Consider the following 17268-nt stretch of genomic DNA (forward strand, 5'->3'; position numbering starts at 1 on the left):
GAAGAATGGCCTTGCCCTGCAGGGTAGGAGGAAACCACGAAAACCTCTCAAGCAGGGAAGTGAGGTGATTAGATTTGTGGTTTGAATCTTGACGTGTCCCCTCTTTACCAGTGAGCAAGACTTTAGAGGGATCTGCTCTACTCTCAAGCCCGGAGGGGACCCGAGGAAATGGCTTTTCAGAGCCAGAGTCCAGCCGAAGCGGAAGGCAGAGATCTGTGTGGGGTGCAGGGGCACAGAGCTGAACCCCAGCTCCATCAGCTGTTCACACGCGCTGACCTGGGAAAGTAATTTTCACCCTCTAGACCCCATTTCCTGGGTATAAAAAAAGATGAAAACAGGTGAATCCAAAAGGTCCATTAAGATAAAATATTCTATGACCCAAACCTAAAATAAATTTCCCTGCCCTCAACAAGCTTCTGGTCTGGGGGGTGTGACTAAGTGAGGTAGAATGCCTGGTAAGTGCTGGCTGGCCCTTAGAAACCATGTGATCAGGATAGGGAATGGAGGGAGGGCCGTAAGTCTCCATGTCCTGGAAAATGGATTTGATGTGTGCAAAAAAGGCAAGGATTGCCAGAATGGGCTCACCACCTGCTGAAACAGGTTGGATCTCCATTAATCTCAGTTCTGAGTGGGGTCAGCCTCTCCAGCTGGTGAGCAGGGGACACAACAAGACACAGCTGCTGTCCGCATGGCTCTGTCCACTGCTCCCTGCTTTCAGGACCCTCCCAATAAAGGGATCACTTGCTATTCCAAGTCTTTGGAGCCCTGGGGAAAGATGTCAACTTGATGCAGGAGACCTGGGTCATATGCCTCGTTCTGAGTGACATGTTGTGCAACCTTGGGAACATGACACTTCCTCTCAGGGACTTAGTTTTCTCATCTGGGCAATGACAAAGTGATGCTTTTCCAAGTGATAGCTGTCTTCTGGGCACTGGGTACTGGTGGTAAAGGATGAAAAAGACTAGGTCGCTTCACTCAGGCAGCCTTCAGTCCTGCAGAGAGGCATGCAGGAAAACATGGCTTTCAGTAGAGTACAGACAGAGTACAGTGCTGAAGGGATGCCTGGGGGTGTTGAGGCACAGGCATGCGGCCTCTGTCCAGCTGGGGAGGTGCAGGAAGGCTCCCTGAAGGAGGGGGCTGCACTCACACTTGACTGATTAGTGCAAGTCAGGTAGAGGAAAGAGGTGTGGGGAAAGGTACTTTAGGCATTTCCAAAGAACAATGAATTACCATATTTTGCTATGTATAATGCACACTTTTTAGGCCAAATTTTTGAAGGAAAAATAAGGATGTGCATTATACATGAGTAGTACTAAGTCTGTATCTATATAAATGTTTTCAATTCTTTCGTTTGTGCTTATGCATTCAAAGTGTAACTCTAGAAGGCAGTAATGATATCCGTATGCAAAATAATACCCTGGAATACAATAATCAGTTTTGTTTCTAAATATAAATAAATACAAAATTGAATTAAAAAATTAAAATGATAGATTTTTTTCCTGAAAGTTTGGACCAAAAACATGGTTGCGTATTGTACACGGGAGCGTGTTACACACGGCAAAATGTGGGTGTGTCTAGTCACCTTGCTTTTGCAGCATAAGCTCCGGCTCCCCACCCCCTTGCTCTCCCCAGTCTGACTGATGCTTGGGAGCGGACCCTCTGTCTGCTCAGCTGGGCAGGCAGCCAGCACAAGAGATCTCCAGGGTGGACATCTGAGCACCTTCTGCTGGAGCGAACTCTGAGCATAGCCCACACTTGACTTGAAGTCACAAGCTTGCCTTGGGAAGAGTGTTCCAGCGGTCAGCAGGATGTCTTCCCAGGAGCCTCAGTCTTAGATCAGAGCCGACATAGCCTTGGCCTCTGCCAGGGTTTGCTGGGAGAGATGCCATCCACCCATCAGGGGCTGAACACCCAGCTCCATCTTAGGGAATATTCATTGAGTGGAGGCTGGGGCGAGAGTAACAGGGAGAGAAAACAGATAATCTCATCAATGTGCATGCGCAGTAAGAAACACACACACACACAGATTGCTGCGCAGGAAAGGGAGGTCCCAGGGGAAAGTGTAAGCAGGGCGCCTGGGCTGGCCTGGCAAGCTTGTGGAAGGACATCTGAGCAGGGGTACTTGAGGTGAGAGCCAAAGGAAGAGAACAAACTTGCCAGTTGAAGAATGGGGTGGGATAGAGAAGGAACGGGTCAGCACTGCAGACAAAAAAAATAGCATGAGCAAAGGCCCTGGGGTTAGGAGCCCTGTCCATTAAGGCAGTAAAAGAAGTCCAGGTAGCTGTTGTGCAGAAAGAAAGGAAGGGTGATGTGACATGATGCTGAAGAGTTGGCTGAATTTAGCCCTGCAGGTCCTGCAGGTTGGGAAAAGGGTTTTGTTCTTTATCCTAAAAGCAATAGGAATCCATGTCAACAGGAGGCTAACATTTCAGATTCAATGCCTCAAGGAGAATGGAAGCGGGAGGTGGCGGCAGCATGGCTGGACCAGTTAGGAGGCTATTGCAGTGATCCAGGTGGGAGACCCATCAGCCTGAACCAGCCAGTGATGGTGAAGGTGCCGAGGTGCTGTCAGTTTTGGAGGTGTGATGGAACGCACTCAGATGGCCGGGAGTGGGCCTGTCAAGGCTATCTCCTGGTTTCTGCAGTGACAGAGTTGTGGAGGACAACAAGGTCACCTAGTCCACCCGTCAGCAGACTACACGAGGCTCAAAAATGGAGAGGGATGTGGCCACACTGGCAGAGCCCTGGACTCCAGCCCATGCTTATCCTGTTCTTTCAGAGTAGAATCCCAGGATCGGAAAGAGTAAGAGGAGGAAAAAGCGAGAGAAACCAACCAGTCTAATTAATATTTTACAGATAAGGAAACTGAGGCCTCAAGGGGTGAAGGCTTTAGGGGCCAAAGGCCACCCAGGGAGTTAATTAATTAATCAACGGAATGGTCTAGGCATATGTAAACATGGCTCGGGTGACCCCAAGATAGTGGGACATGTGTTTGTTCAGGAGGGACATAACTTGGCAGAAGTCCCTCCAAATGCTTTCCCAAGCCTCCTTGGGCCCACTGGTCTCTCCATCAGCTGCCTGCCCGGGGTTAGAGAATCCAGATGTCTGGGGCCGCTGAAGCCAGCCAGATTTTCCCACATTGTGGGTTCCCAGCATTTGGACTCATCAGCTGAGCAGTCATGCTGCAGGAGGGTGGATGACAGGGAAGGAAAGCCAAGCTGTTCTTTCAATGCGTTTCCCAGCATCTGAGTTTTGGGAGAGGGCTACTTTCCCTGGGTGCCCTGGATGTACTTCTTCCCCGGGGGCAGAGCCCTGCAGCTAAAGCCACAATTTACACAGGGTCCTTGCTCTTTAGAATCGAATGTTGAGCTAGGGTCTGACAGGTGTTATCACAGACTGCGGCTTCCAGATGTGTCAGTGTGGACGCCAACATTTTTTTTTTAAATGTTTTTGGAGAAAAGCAGGTCGAATGTTTGAGATTGGGATTGCATCAGGAAATTAGAGACATATTTTTTGGCAGCTGAGTGGTTTAGTGTCAGTGTGACCTGGCTTTGCCCTGAGGGCCCAGAGGGACTCTGAGTGCCAGTTCTCCACAGCTGTCTGCGTGCGCCCTCGGGGATGTTCAGGCGCAGGGGACAGCTGCAGCGGCTCTGTGGAGGCTCAGGGGGCTGGGAAGACTGGCAGGTGGGAAAGCACAGTCTCCACAGTCACAGAGCCCTGGGAGTGAAAGGGTGGGTCACAAACGTGTCCTGACTCCATGAACTACCTGCGTGATGCCGGCCCTCGCCTCTCTAAAGCCCAGTCTCCTGTTTTTCTCAGTGGAGATGAAGACACTTATTTCACAGTGTCTTCATGAGCATCGAATGAGATAACTGATGAAAAGCATTTAGCATATTGTCTGGCATTGAAAAAGTGCTCAGTAAATTTCAATTGCTGTTGTTATTTCTCATTCCAGGACCCTAACATCAATCAAGATCCAGTCAGATGGATTCAGAAGAACAGAAGCTCCCTCTTTGGTGCTGGCCACTCCTGGCTGCCCCTTGGGGTTCACTGCCATGGCAACAGGCCAGTGGAGTGGTGAGGAAGCCAATTGATCGGGCAGCTAAGCAGCCAGAACACTGCCTGCCCTGCCGGCGCCACAGCTGTGGCCAGTGAGGGCGGTAGCCTGATTAATGTCTGTCCGATCCCTTGGCCTCTGTCTGGCCATTCCAGCTTCTTGCTCAGGGAGGGGCAGAGGCTCCCTCGCTGGGATGTGCCAGGCCTCTGGTCAGCGGGCACAGTTACAGGTGCCGAAGAGTCTTAGGACAGCTGAGGCAGAATACTGGAGCTGAAAGGGACCCTGAACATTATCCCAGCTCCTTTCTTGAGGACTGAATACAGAGCAGATGGGCAGTGAATGCCTGCAGTGTGCCTGGCACAGTCTGGTGTTCTTCTCTCACCATCTCTTTGACAGTGAAGTTCTATGACAGTCCTCTGCTGGAGGTGTAATTATCCCCTGCAGGGAGGCCGAGACCCAGGCCCAGAGATGCAAAATCTTTCATTCATAGTACAGGGCTGAGATTCGCACCCAAGGCTTCTCTGATCTCAGTTCCTATGTTCTTCCTACGTTTCTCACTGTCTGGCTCTTGGGAACATGTCTGGCCTCTAGTGTTTTTCCAGTGCCTTGAATGGTGCTTCACATGTATTAGGGGTTCAGTGAAAATGAGCAAATAAATTGCATGGGATAATCTAGGTACCATTTTTGTAGCTGTGGTCCTAAACATGGACTGGTAAGTGTTTTTGTATGTCGGGTGTCTGTCAGAGCCTGTGATGGGAAAGGGAGACCTAAGGCCCTAGAGATGCTTTCTTGGCCTCCCAGCCCCTGCACAACAAATGCCCTTGTTTTAACCACACTGGACTCCACAATGAACACACACTTTCCCTCCCCTGTGCCTTGTCTCCTACCATCCCCTACCTAGGACACCCCATTTCCATCTTAGCTGAGGACCCCATACCCATCTTCGAGTTTCAGATGTGCTCTTCTCCGCGTAGTTTTTTCCTTGATGCCTTTAAGGGAATTTGATCTCTTGCTTCTGTAAATTTTCCTACTACCTGCCGGTCTCTTTTGTGCGTCCAGATTGCATTCTGCATTGTAATCTGCCTTCTTGTGACTGCACCATGGCTCCCCTAGGAGATCATGAGCTCCTTGCGGCCCTGACCCTGTTTGGTTCACCACCGTCTGGGCGTGTAGCACATCGGCACACACAGCAGTTGTAATGAATGTGGAATCGAATGGCATTGACTTGGTGCAGAGCTCCCCATCCTGGGACCCCTGTCTCCCCGATACCCTAGATCGGCTGGATGAGTCAAAGAATAGGGCTAAAACCAGGCAGGCCTGAGTGGGGACAGGCTTCTGTCTGCCTCCCCTCTACCCCAAGAGTGGCTGAAAGCAGCCCTCCCCAGGGACCTCTCTGACCTCGCCTGACCTTCGCCAGGGCTGTTTTCTCATTCTCTTAGGTCGGGCTGAGAAAAACAGGAAGAATCATTAAAACACAGAGCCTCCCGAGCCAGAAAAATTATCCTTGATTCTTTTTACACACACCCAGAGCTTTGTTTGGGCGTTGTGACCAGAGTGGGCTTTTCCTGCTGCCCTCTAGACGCCTCTGCTAATCTCCCAGATCTGCCCCAGGCACCATGCCCAGCCCCCTCATTTCTCTTTCTCTTCTTTTCACAGTGAGACTCTCTAGTGTTTTCCATGTTTTAAAAAATGTCAAGTTGGAGAACCCCTCAGCTGTATCTAGCATCTCTCGCAGAGAGATCACCTGACTGCTTGCTGGTCAAAGTGGTCTGCTCGCCAGCGAAGCTGGAGGCTTGTTAGAAAGGCAGCTCCCAGGCCCGTCTAAGCTTATGGGCATCTGCACTTTAGCAAGAGCCCCAGGAATTATTATGCACATTAAAGTTTGAGAAGTGCTGCTCCAGCCCACTTTTTTTTAAAAAAAATAAGAGGTGGCATTTGAACTCTGAAGAGGGAAATTGACTTGTGAGTTAGTGGCAAGATTAACTTGGTTTAACAAATATTTGTTAAGAAGCCAGTTAAAGCCCCTGGTCTGTGCTGGGCTCTGCAGATAAAATTTGAAGGGGGGCATTCTGGTCTCTGGTCTTGAGTAATTCTTTCGTGTACCCATCATTGCCTTGCCCACACCAGGGCCTCAGCAAGTGTTTGTTGAGTGAATATGTCTCTTAAATTCCAGCCCACGGTTTCTTCTACTTCACTACAGCTGCCTTCTATAATTAGCAGCCTCCTTAAGTAACTGATAGCAGTTTCAGACAGAAATAAGTTCTTCAAGGAGAATTCAGAGAGTGGGTTGTATCCTTGGTTTTCCCTCTGGGCAGCAGAATACCAAGACTCAAATAATGAGAAAACCGTTCATCCAGAAACCCATATATCACAAGCGACAGCATGGGAGAGTCTGTAACAAAACAAGGCACGATTTCCAATTGATGAAACATCTTTGATGGACCAACACGGGATACATGAGAGGCTCATGAATCAGTGTCCAGGTCCACTCCCCTGAAGGTCTGCTGAGCATTCTCATCTCTGGGGCTGCTCTGTTCTGTCCAGCCTGGCGGTCTTCTCTGTGTCCCATCTTGCTCTTGTCCCCTGAGATCAGTTATCTATTGGAATGTCTAGTTCCAATAGATATTAGGGGCTTTCTTATTGGCTTAACACTTGTTTAAGTAATATTTAGAAGCTACCTTTATTTCTCAGGAAGGCTTTGCTTCTTCCTCTCCTCTCTGTCAGCCCCGGGCTCCACACCTGCCTCTGTGCTCCCTTTGACTGTTGCCTTATTTCTGGAAGCTCACTATTTTCCCACTAAGGTGGTGGGATGGGGTCTTAAAGTATTTGAATGGGAGCAGTCACATACTTTGCGTCTGCGTTGTAAACGACTTTTCCATTGGGGAAAAACATGCCACCATGATCCATTTCTCTGTAACAACGACATTTCGCAGTACTGGCTTAGGATGGCAATTGTCTTCAAGACCAGTAGGAGATAGGCTGTAACCTTCTTCCCTCTGTTAACTTTTGTTGTCCATGTCAACATCTTTTAATAGTCACATCTTCACAATATTGTGTGCAGGCATTTCCTAATGTGAAGGAAAGTGGTATACATTTCCTGTGGCATTATACTTGGAAAGGTAAGAAATTAGAACTGAGGATTTCACCTGTTCCTTGCAATGGCCAATTTAATCACTCTAGAACAATTATACTATTATTATTTTTTTAAAAATTTATTTATTTATTTTTAGAGAGAGAAGAAGTGGGGGGAGAAAGAGAGGAGAGAAACAGCAATGTGTGGTTGACTCTCATGTGCCCCCACTCTGGGGACCTGGCTGGCAACCCAGGCATGTGCCCTGACTGGGAATCAAACCAGCCACCCTGTGGTTCACAGGCCTGTGCTCAATCCACTTAGCTACACCAGCCAGGGCCAATTATATTATTTTTTAACAATAAAAAATAGCACTTGCTAACTTTTTTGTTGACTTCTTACTATTCTAAGTTCATTAATAGGAATCAAATCACTAAATCCCTAGTACATCACTATGAGATAGGTGGTATCTCCATTATTTAGAGAAGGGAATGAGTTAGGGAAATACCGAGTAACCTAGTTAATAAGTAGCAACGGCAGGACTTGAACTTGGTGGGGGATGTATGTCCACTCTACAGCTTGCTTCTGGGATGGAATGGTCACTCTGGGTTCCAGCCTTATGTTGCTGGCACATATTTGCCCCCCATGTCTTTTCCTCATAGACTAGCATTTAAGCTGTGTATTGTCGCATAACAAACAGCCCCGACAGAGAGGCTTACAACAATAAATTAAGCATATTCAAATTTAAGAATTTATTTGTGCAAATATTGATGCAATTCAGGCAGTGCCACGCCAGAAGTGGCTAGGAGTGCTCTCCCAACGGGAATTATGGGCAAAAGTTTAAGGATAAGGCACAGAAGCAAAGCAAGAAAATTATGTGATGGACTATAGGTTAAGCAATTGGCTTCTTTGGAAAAGACAAGTTGGCTGTTGGTGATTGGTTGCCCTTAGGTTTTGATTTCTTAACCTTAAGGCATTTACAGGCTTATGTTTTGATTTGTTGGTGTAGCCTGTTAAGGCATTAAAGCCACCTCAGTCTAGTGGCATCCTTGTTTAATTAAACGGTCATCAGTATTGTAGCTAAGCTAGATAGTTTTTGTTTTGAAAAATTGATTTTATTTTTTCCATTACCATTTAGTCCCCTTATACCCCTCCCCCAGCAATCACCACACTGTTGTCCATGTCCATGAGTCCTTTTTCCTCTTTGCTCAATCCCTCCACTCCCTAACCGACTCCCTCACCCACCACCCCCACTCAGCTGTTGTCCTGCTCTCCATCTGAGTCTAGACAGTTTGTTTATTGCTGCTGCCTAGGATCTCCCATGGGGCTGTGGTCAGAGGGTGGCTGGAGCTGGAGTGTTCAGGACAGATCCACGGATGTGTCTGGTGCCTGGAGGGAATGGCTGGAGAACCGGGCTCAGCTGCCACCAACGTCTGAGCCTCTCTTCTCCCCACATGGTTTCTGACTCTCCATTTGTCTCCACAGAGCAGATTTAACCCACGGGAGCTCACGGCTCCCAAGAGCATGCACACAGAGGCTGCCAGGCTTTCTTAAGAATTAATTCTGGAAATGGCACACTTCTGCTATCTTCCCTTGGTTAAATTCAGTCACAGGGCCACTCCAGATTCAGTGTAGGAGTGAACTACTAAGGGCACCAATTTTGGAGGCCCTTGGTCCCATGTTTGGACACTGGCTGTTACAGCTGGCCAATGTGACCTATCTGGTATATGACAGCAGTTTAGTACACTGGGTCTGGAGGACAGATGTGGTTAAAACCCTGGTTTTGTCACATTTCTGCTGTGTGATGTTAGATAAGTTTCTTAATCACCTCTCAGCTCCTATTTTTTTCCTGTAAAAGAGGGAAGCTAGTCGCTGTCACTAATCAAACATTCTCTGCAAGGCACCATTCTAAGCACTTTACATATATGAAATCATTTAAGTTTTTCAGAGACCCTAGGAAGTGGCTACCACTGTCCTTTCAAATTCACAGAGTAATTCAGACACCAAGAGATGACATCACCTGCCTATGGTTGCATGGCTGGCAAATGGCAGCTCTGGGATTTGAACCCAGGCACTGTGGCTGCCTAGTCCATGCTCTTCATCATGCTTTGCATTTCTCTCTCCCTTTTTTAAATTACTGACTTTTGGGGGAGGAGAGAGAGAGAGAGAGAGAGAGACAGACATTGATTTGTTGTTCTACCCATTGATGTATTCATTGGCTCCTTCCTGTATGTGCCCTGACCGGAACATTGAACCTGCAACCTTGGCGTACTGGAAACAACACTCTAACCAGCCGACCTACCTGGCCAGGGCTACACGTCTCAACAGTAGCTAAGTCCTAGGGCAACATCAGTGAAATGCTGTGTGGAAAGCCCCTGGTGCTGTGTGTGGTTAGGGATGTTCACAGTATTAGCACCAGCCAGAGAGTCCCAGCTTGTCCCCAGTCTTGCATTACTTGGCTAAGACGAGTACGAGCAGTTTGTTCTCGTTTTGAAAAATATGATTCTACATAATACTCTCGTTTCAACCCTATCTGGGTCCATCTCGAATATCATTGGTTTCCTGGATTTTCGTCTTCGTCTACAGCTGAGGGAGCTGTACACTTCCCTTCTAGGAAATCACTTCAAGTTGCTGCTCTGCATCCAGCACGTACATCACTGCGGAGCCCCATCCATCTGTACTCTGAAAACGCTGCTGAGCCTTGAGCCTTTAACTCCTGTTCTCAAAGCTACCTTGCTCGGTTTAAAGTCCACTGGGACTGTCAGAGGGATGCAGAGAATTTCAACCCACGCTGCACGTTCAGACTTTTCTGCCCTTGTCTCTGGGAGCTTGGTTTGGGCTGTTTTCCGTCATTACGCGTCTGTTTGTTTACATGCTTCCTCCCTCTCTCTTTCGACTCAGCAGGGTTGTGTGACTTACTGATTGTTGGCTGTCTGCTGATACTGGTTTTTTTTCATGTATAGGATTAAGATGATCTTTTCGTTACTTGCGTTTTGCTATAGCTATAAAAAAAGATTAGTTTTTTTTTGATTTCTGTTTTGCTCTCCCTGTTTCTAATGTATCAGCAAGTCCTACTGGTTCTGCCTCAAAAACATCCCAATTTGTTTCCTTATCCACCACCAACCAGGGTGCTCCTTGGGACATCTTTCAATGGGGCCAGTGCAGAGACTCCTCCCTTAGCCAGCTTATACTCTTTCCCACCTATGGAATATATACATACATACATATATATGTATATATACAAACATACACACATAAATGCATGTCTGCCTGGGAAAAGTCCAGCCACTATTAGTATAATGAGGAGAGTTTGCATACCATTGAAGTAACCTGGCAGCCAAGGAGAATAGACTGGAATGCACAGACGTGAACAATGACGACTTCATCATAGTAATCAGTGGGGGAGGTAGACCCTGTTGGGTGTGTGTCCTGTGTGTATACTGTGTGTATACTGTGTGGCCATCACATTCAAAATGACTGAGCAAGTAAAGTGGTGAATTACATCAAATTTTGCATTAGGCCTGAACATTCCTCTCTGGAAATTATTCAGCTGATTCAGAAGCCCATAGCCATGGGCACCTGGTGACTGGCAGCTTTATCTGATGACAACGTACCCAGTCACACATCACAACTTGTGCAGAGTTTTTTGCTAAAACATCAAATTACCTAGGTGACTNAGAGACTCCTCCCTTAGCCAGCTTATACTCTTTCCCACCTATGGAATATATACATACATACATATATATGTATATATACAAACATACACACATAAATGCATGTCTGCCTGGGAAAAGTCCAGCCACTATTAGTATAATGAGGAGAGTTTGCATACCATTGAAGTAACCTGGCAGCCAAGGGGAATAGACTGGAATGCACAGACGTGAACAATGACGACTTCATCATAGTAATCAGCGGGGGAGGTAGACCCTGTTGGGTGTGTGTACTGTGTGTATACTGTATGTATACTGTGTGGCCATCACATTCAAAATGACTGAGCAAGTAAAGTGGTGAATCTACATCAAATTTTGCATTAGGCCTGAACATTCCTCTCTGGAAACTATTCAGCTGATTCAGAAGCCCATAGCCATGGGCACCTGGTGACTGGCAGCTTTATCTGATGACAACGTACCCAGTCATACATCACAACTTGTGCAGAGTTTTTTGCTAAAACATCAAATTACCTAGGTGACTCAGACCCCTTATAGCCCAGATTTGGTACCCTGTGACTTCTGGCTTTTCTAAAAACTAAAATCACCTTTGAAAGGGAAGAGATTTCAGACCATTGATGAAATTTAGGAAAATACAGTGGGGGAGCTGATGGTGATTAGGAGATCTATGTGGGAACTGAAGCGTCATTGTCCTATGTACAATATCTCTTGTATCTTGTATCTTCTTCAGTAAATGTCTATTTTTCATATTACATGGCCAGATACCTTCTGGACAGATTTTTACACACACACACACACACACACACACACACACACACACTATATATACACACACACACACACATTTGCAACACATTATTACCTGTAATTATCTATTATTCTTGTTTATTGTCTGACCTACCTTCATTCTCTTCATCCCCACCCCCACCCCCATTTAGAAAGTAGGCACCAAGGGGCTGGGACTTCTTAGTGATTACCATACACCCAACACTTGAAACATGTGCCCAGCACATGGAGTTGTGTGAACAATATTTTTGAATGATTGAAGGCAGGTACTGCTCTTTTATGTGGGAATATAATTCTTGCCCAGCAAAGATTCTGATACCAACCATTGCCATAGCTTTGGCTTTTCATTTGCATACATAGAGATCTCTTTTGAATCCTGGAGCAGCTATAGGAGTAGAATCCTCACAGTTGTAAAAATCAGCCACATTATAATGTATTTTCTAGCACTTCGTGCTGTGTACTCCCAAATGATTCCGTGAGCTAAGAGTGAAGCTGGGGGTGGGGATCCCACTTGATAATACTATGGTTTTTATAGCTCTTTCATGGTGGCCTTAGGATTTCTTCTCTCCAATGTGAGTGGGTTGCGAATAATGACGGGTGACACGATACAGTCAACATTTTCTCCTCAGAAAGCCTCTTTACCACTTTGCATGGGCAATAACTCTTTCCCATCAATTCCTCTCACTTCTCCAATGGCAGGAGTGATTTAGGGTAAAGATCCTGAATTCTGAGTGCCATAGGTAACATCTTTTCCTCCGTTTTCTTACCTTTCATCGCAAGAACCATTTTCAACGAGGAGGTTCATCTCCTTCATGAAGTTCATGTTGCATTATTGTTTGTGTGCTTCAGACATTTTGGTCTCATCCCAAATTGATCCAACTCAGGTTTCTAATGTTTCAAAGGAGTTTAAAAGTAGAAATGAAAAGGAAGAGTGAGAAAGCAAAACATTTGGAGCATTAACAAAATTGAAAAAGCTGACTGTTTCTAGACCTACATGATGAGAGATACAATTGAAAAAGGTTTTGAGCAACAAGAGCCACTACACTTTTTTCAGTTAAAGTAATGTAGCCAAGTGGAAACAAACAAGAATAGGGACGTGGCCTTCTTATCTGTTGTTTCAGATAATTACAAGGTTGCCATTAAGAGAAAAGGCAGGGGTGGGGGAATCAAGCTAGGCTTGAAAGCATTTTTTAGAAAGAACTTCCTGTGTGTGCCGAAATTTAAACTTAGTGGAAGAAAACTGAATTAAAAGTTTACCCAGTTTTTAAAGGAGGTGAATTGTTAAGAAAACATGAACCTGGATTCAAAAAACTCTTGACCATTGAGACCTAAAAAAATTTCAGGACTGGTAGAACAGATGATATTAGAAACTGGTGGGGTTTACCAAACCTCATTTCCTTCGCCTTCTAGGTGCATACAGTCTACTTCTTTGAAGTTACGTAGAGCCATGGGATTGAGTTCTGGCTTGAATCGATTTGTAATATTTCTATTCCAGAGTAGGCCCTTGAAAATCCCCCCTAAGATCCTCCACATTATAGAAGATTCCCTGAAGGTCTCTGTGACCTTGGGGATGACAAGCACATTAGAGGAAAAACATCTGGGTCCCTGAATAACTTTATGGAGCAAAACCTTTAACATGCATTGAAATGTGACATGAGCAGGAAATTAGCATTTATTAGTTTAAATAATTCAATAAACAAACTTTTATTCTGTTGAGATTTTTGGGATCACCTGTTATCACAATTAGCTTACCTTGACCAATGCAGTAATCAAAGCCATATGCAATGAAACATGCAAGATATGTGTTGGTTTTATCTACCACCTTCCAATTTTTTTTCACCAAGTAAATGCAAGGAACCTCTGTGGCTAAGAATTTACTTCTGATTGAGACTGAATTTTCTTTACTGTATCATAATGCTCGTATTCCCTGAAGTCAGTTAATATTATTAAGTGTTTAATCCAGATCTACTACTTAATAGCTGTGTAACTTTGGGCATGTATTAATTTGTTTGAGCCTCGGTTTCCTAATCTGTAAATGGGTATAATAATAGTGCCTATCTTGAGTTATTGTGAGAATTAAGTGAATTAATCCACACCTTCTCACAACATCTGGCATGTAATGCATGTTCAACGTGTTATCATCATCTTCATCACCATTGTTGTCATTGTCATCATCAGTTGCTAGATACAAGCCTGGCACTAGGGACAGCACACACTGCATAAGATATACAACTCCTGGACTTCCATGAGAAGTACTTCATTAAGCACTTAATTTTAAGAGAAAGGCTTTGCCTCCAACCAATCACTGTTGGTAGCTGGGCGTGTTCACTGTCTTTCCAGCTGAGTCAGTGCCTATGTTCCCTTTAGCGGCTTTACTCTGTGAGAGCAGTATTTGTCTGTACCCTGTGGTGAGCGGAACAGGAGGAATAGAAGACGGTTAAAATGTGTATTGGTGGGAAGCACCGCTTCCTGCTTAGTGCCATTTCCTCTTTAGTGTGCTAGGGTAATATGTCTTTCATTGCACACATAGAAGCACAATTCGCTCCCCCTATTTCTGTCTCTGCTCTGAAGGTACACAGCTCAGCTATCTCAGTTCCAGTGGTGTGTAGGCAACATTTGCAAGACTCAGGAGGTTTAGATTCCCTTCCCTTCTCTTTTAACCTTCGAGAACAGAGACTGAAACTGTACCAGTGATGGCCTCGCCCATCCCCTAGACATTCCGTTGAGATGCCTGGTTTACCTGTCTGCCTGAGCTAGTGTCCCTCTGCCCACACGGCTGGCATGGGCCACCTCCCTGGCACATACTCCTCAGTGATGCTAACTAGGCAGGCACACCCACTTGCCTTGGCATGTTTTATAGATGACCCAAACTGCAAACACCAACATGTATAAGACATATGCTCTTTTCTTTGTATAATTTTAGGCACCAAAATAAGCCTACACACAGGGGTGTGTGCATACAGACTCACACGTATTCTCTTTTGCTTGGTAGAAATACACTTCTGTGATGTTCCTTCTACTCCCACACACGCCCCTCCAAGGCTGGTACGTCTCTTAATTATTCCCATTGGCTCTGCCCCTCCCATAGATCTTTGGTGTGTATATTTTGGCACGCATTCTCTCGATTCCTTCTAGTTCCTTTCTCTCTTTCTTTCCCTGCCTCCCTCCCCTCCTTCTTCCTCCCCTTCACAACTCTTTAGAAAATTTGTTAAACTATACACTCTTTATTATTAAGGTACATTTATGAAAAATTCTTCACAGTTACAAAAGTGCATGGTTATAAAATCATCTCCATACAAAGGTGGGCATCTTCCCTTTCTCCACCCCTCCCCACCCCTCCCACCCCAGACATCAGCATTCCTAAGAGCTCTGTGGCTCCAGATGTCTCCACCCAGTGCTGTGGCAAACATGATGGTGATTTACACAGGACCTTGCACTTGCTTCCTTCACTTCAGTCTTGCCTCCTTCTAGGGTGAGGAGAGCAGACAAGTTTCTCTAGCTTTGGGAAGAAAGGGCAAAGGTGTTCCCTTACACTCTTCTAGAAGTGGAAAGGATGTCAGAGCAGTATAACCAAAACATCTACAGGGAAAATAGGGGGTGTAGGTCTTTCCTGATTGTTGAAGAGAAATACCTGTTTTGGTCTGTTCAAATTCCATGCACCAGCCTCCATGAAAGCAGCCAGCAGACTATAGCAACTCTGGGGACCTGTTTCTGCAGGGTTCCCTGGGAATCTTTATAGAAATGGAGAAACACTCCTATTGAGAGGCATTGTCTGAGGATAAGCAGAAGTAACTGCTTCAGTGTGGTATGGTGCCGATGTGAGGTCTTTTCTAAAGAACAACTTTCTTGGCCCAGACCCTGACCGTCACAACACTGCTGACTGGCTAACCTTTGATATCCTCAGGCCCCGCATGAAGAAAGCTTCTGTGATGTGGACACGTTTCTGAGGGGCAGAGGAGAATGGAGGAAAGTGGTCAGGCTGTCATTAGTCTGCCTCAGCCAGATCTCTTTCTTGTCCCTTTTTGTATTTTCCGAGCAGCTATCTCTACCCCAAGCCTGATGGGATTCCATCTTGGTGTATCAAGCAATGCGATAAACAGATGGCTGAATAGACTGTGTCAGAGAACTGAACACAGGGTCCAGAGATTGGTGCCATATCAGTAGGTACCTAACATACATGAAACCACATGAACAGACATATGGACTCAAAGATACCCCAGCACTTCCATGTTAACTAGTCTGGAAAAAACAATGGTGCCTTGGGAGATCACCACCGTGGGCTCTTGGTCAGCAGCCTTGTGGGAACAGGTTCATCCAGTTCTGCTAGATCCCCTCTAGAAGCGTGCTTCTGGACACTTGTTTCTGATAGGCTGCACAAGATGCTGGTGGTGGGCGGTGGGGGAGAAATGGAAATCCTTGTAATAGGGAAGTTTACTCATTGTGCTTTAGTTCACTGGGGACCTTCTAGCAGCTGGAAAAGCATGTGTTCTTTAAAAGCCATGTATCCTACTCAGAAAGGTTTGCCATTAATGGGGACTAGATAGTCTCAGTAGAAAGGTTCTTTGATCTCAAGGGGCATTAGGTGTCTTTTTTGGTTCTAGTTCCATGAAAGAAAGAGTACATATCTTAAAATATATTGACTATAGTTCAGCAAACAAGAATGTCTAGGAGATTATCATAGATGTATACAGTATTCTTCTATGGGAGGCTTACCTATTTGTGTCAGGACTATGATTTCTACAAGTTCCTCCCGGAATACATTAAGCTGTCAGGTTCACTGGTGGAGAGCAGCCCTAGTCCACCTGTCCCTGGACATAGCAGAAGAAGAGACTGGGCATAGTTCTGCTCCAAATGTCAAAAGAGCAGGGCTCTGGCCCAGATGTTGTAAGCAAGATTCAGGAGACACAGGTCCAAGCAAGATTCAGGGGACCCAGGTATAGCAAAGTATGTGGGCACTCTATTGGTTGACTAGTTCAGGGAGCATGAGTAAGGGAAGACTTCTTAGAAGATGATATGTTTCTCCTTCATTCCTTCAGGCCTGCCAGGAGAATGGGATGATGGAAACCTGCTGGAGCTGGGGCAAGCTAGGAAGCCCTGTTTGAATTCACATCCCCGCCAGCCTTGGCAACATGTTAGCCTGTGCCTTAAGTCTTCCCTTATTGTGCAAAGGTCCTTGCGCACAGCTTCCTAATGCCCTTTGTATTTCTTACAACACAACACAGCAGGGCTTGAGTAGAAGAGGTTAACACAGTTTTCTCTCCTATTTACCAAAGATCTTATTTTTCAGATGGCCACCATTTCTAATGCATTATTTACACACTGCAAGGCAGGTGACTACTATTCAGGTGTTATCTGTGCTGCTTCTACATTGCAGAGGCTGTGATTTGCCCTACCGTGAGCATTCCTAAACCTGTACAGCCACTGGGCTTTTCTTGCCCTTTACTTAGCCAATCTACTAGGATGGTCATAGCTGCTGAGTCCCAGGGCCCCACACCCAGCCCCGCAGGCATTCTCTTCCACAAGCACCTGGGGCAGCACTTGAAAGAGCTGGAGTTGAGTCCCAACCCTGCCTCTTAAGCAAGTCACACTTGCTCTTGAGTCTATTACTTTTTTTTACCTGTGAAATAGGAGTAATGATGTTTGCTTTGCCTGCCACACACAGCTGTGAAGAGCCAGGGAGAATGATG

The sequence above is a fragment of the Sturnira hondurensis genome, unplaced genomic scaffold, assembly GCF_014824575.4.
Source record: "Sturnira hondurensis isolate 20B ecotype Veracruz unplaced genomic scaffold, ASM1482457v3 Scaffold0001344, whole genome shotgun sequence".
Taxonomy (NCBI): Eukaryota; Metazoa; Chordata; class Mammalia; order Chiroptera; family Phyllostomidae; genus Sturnira; species Sturnira hondurensis.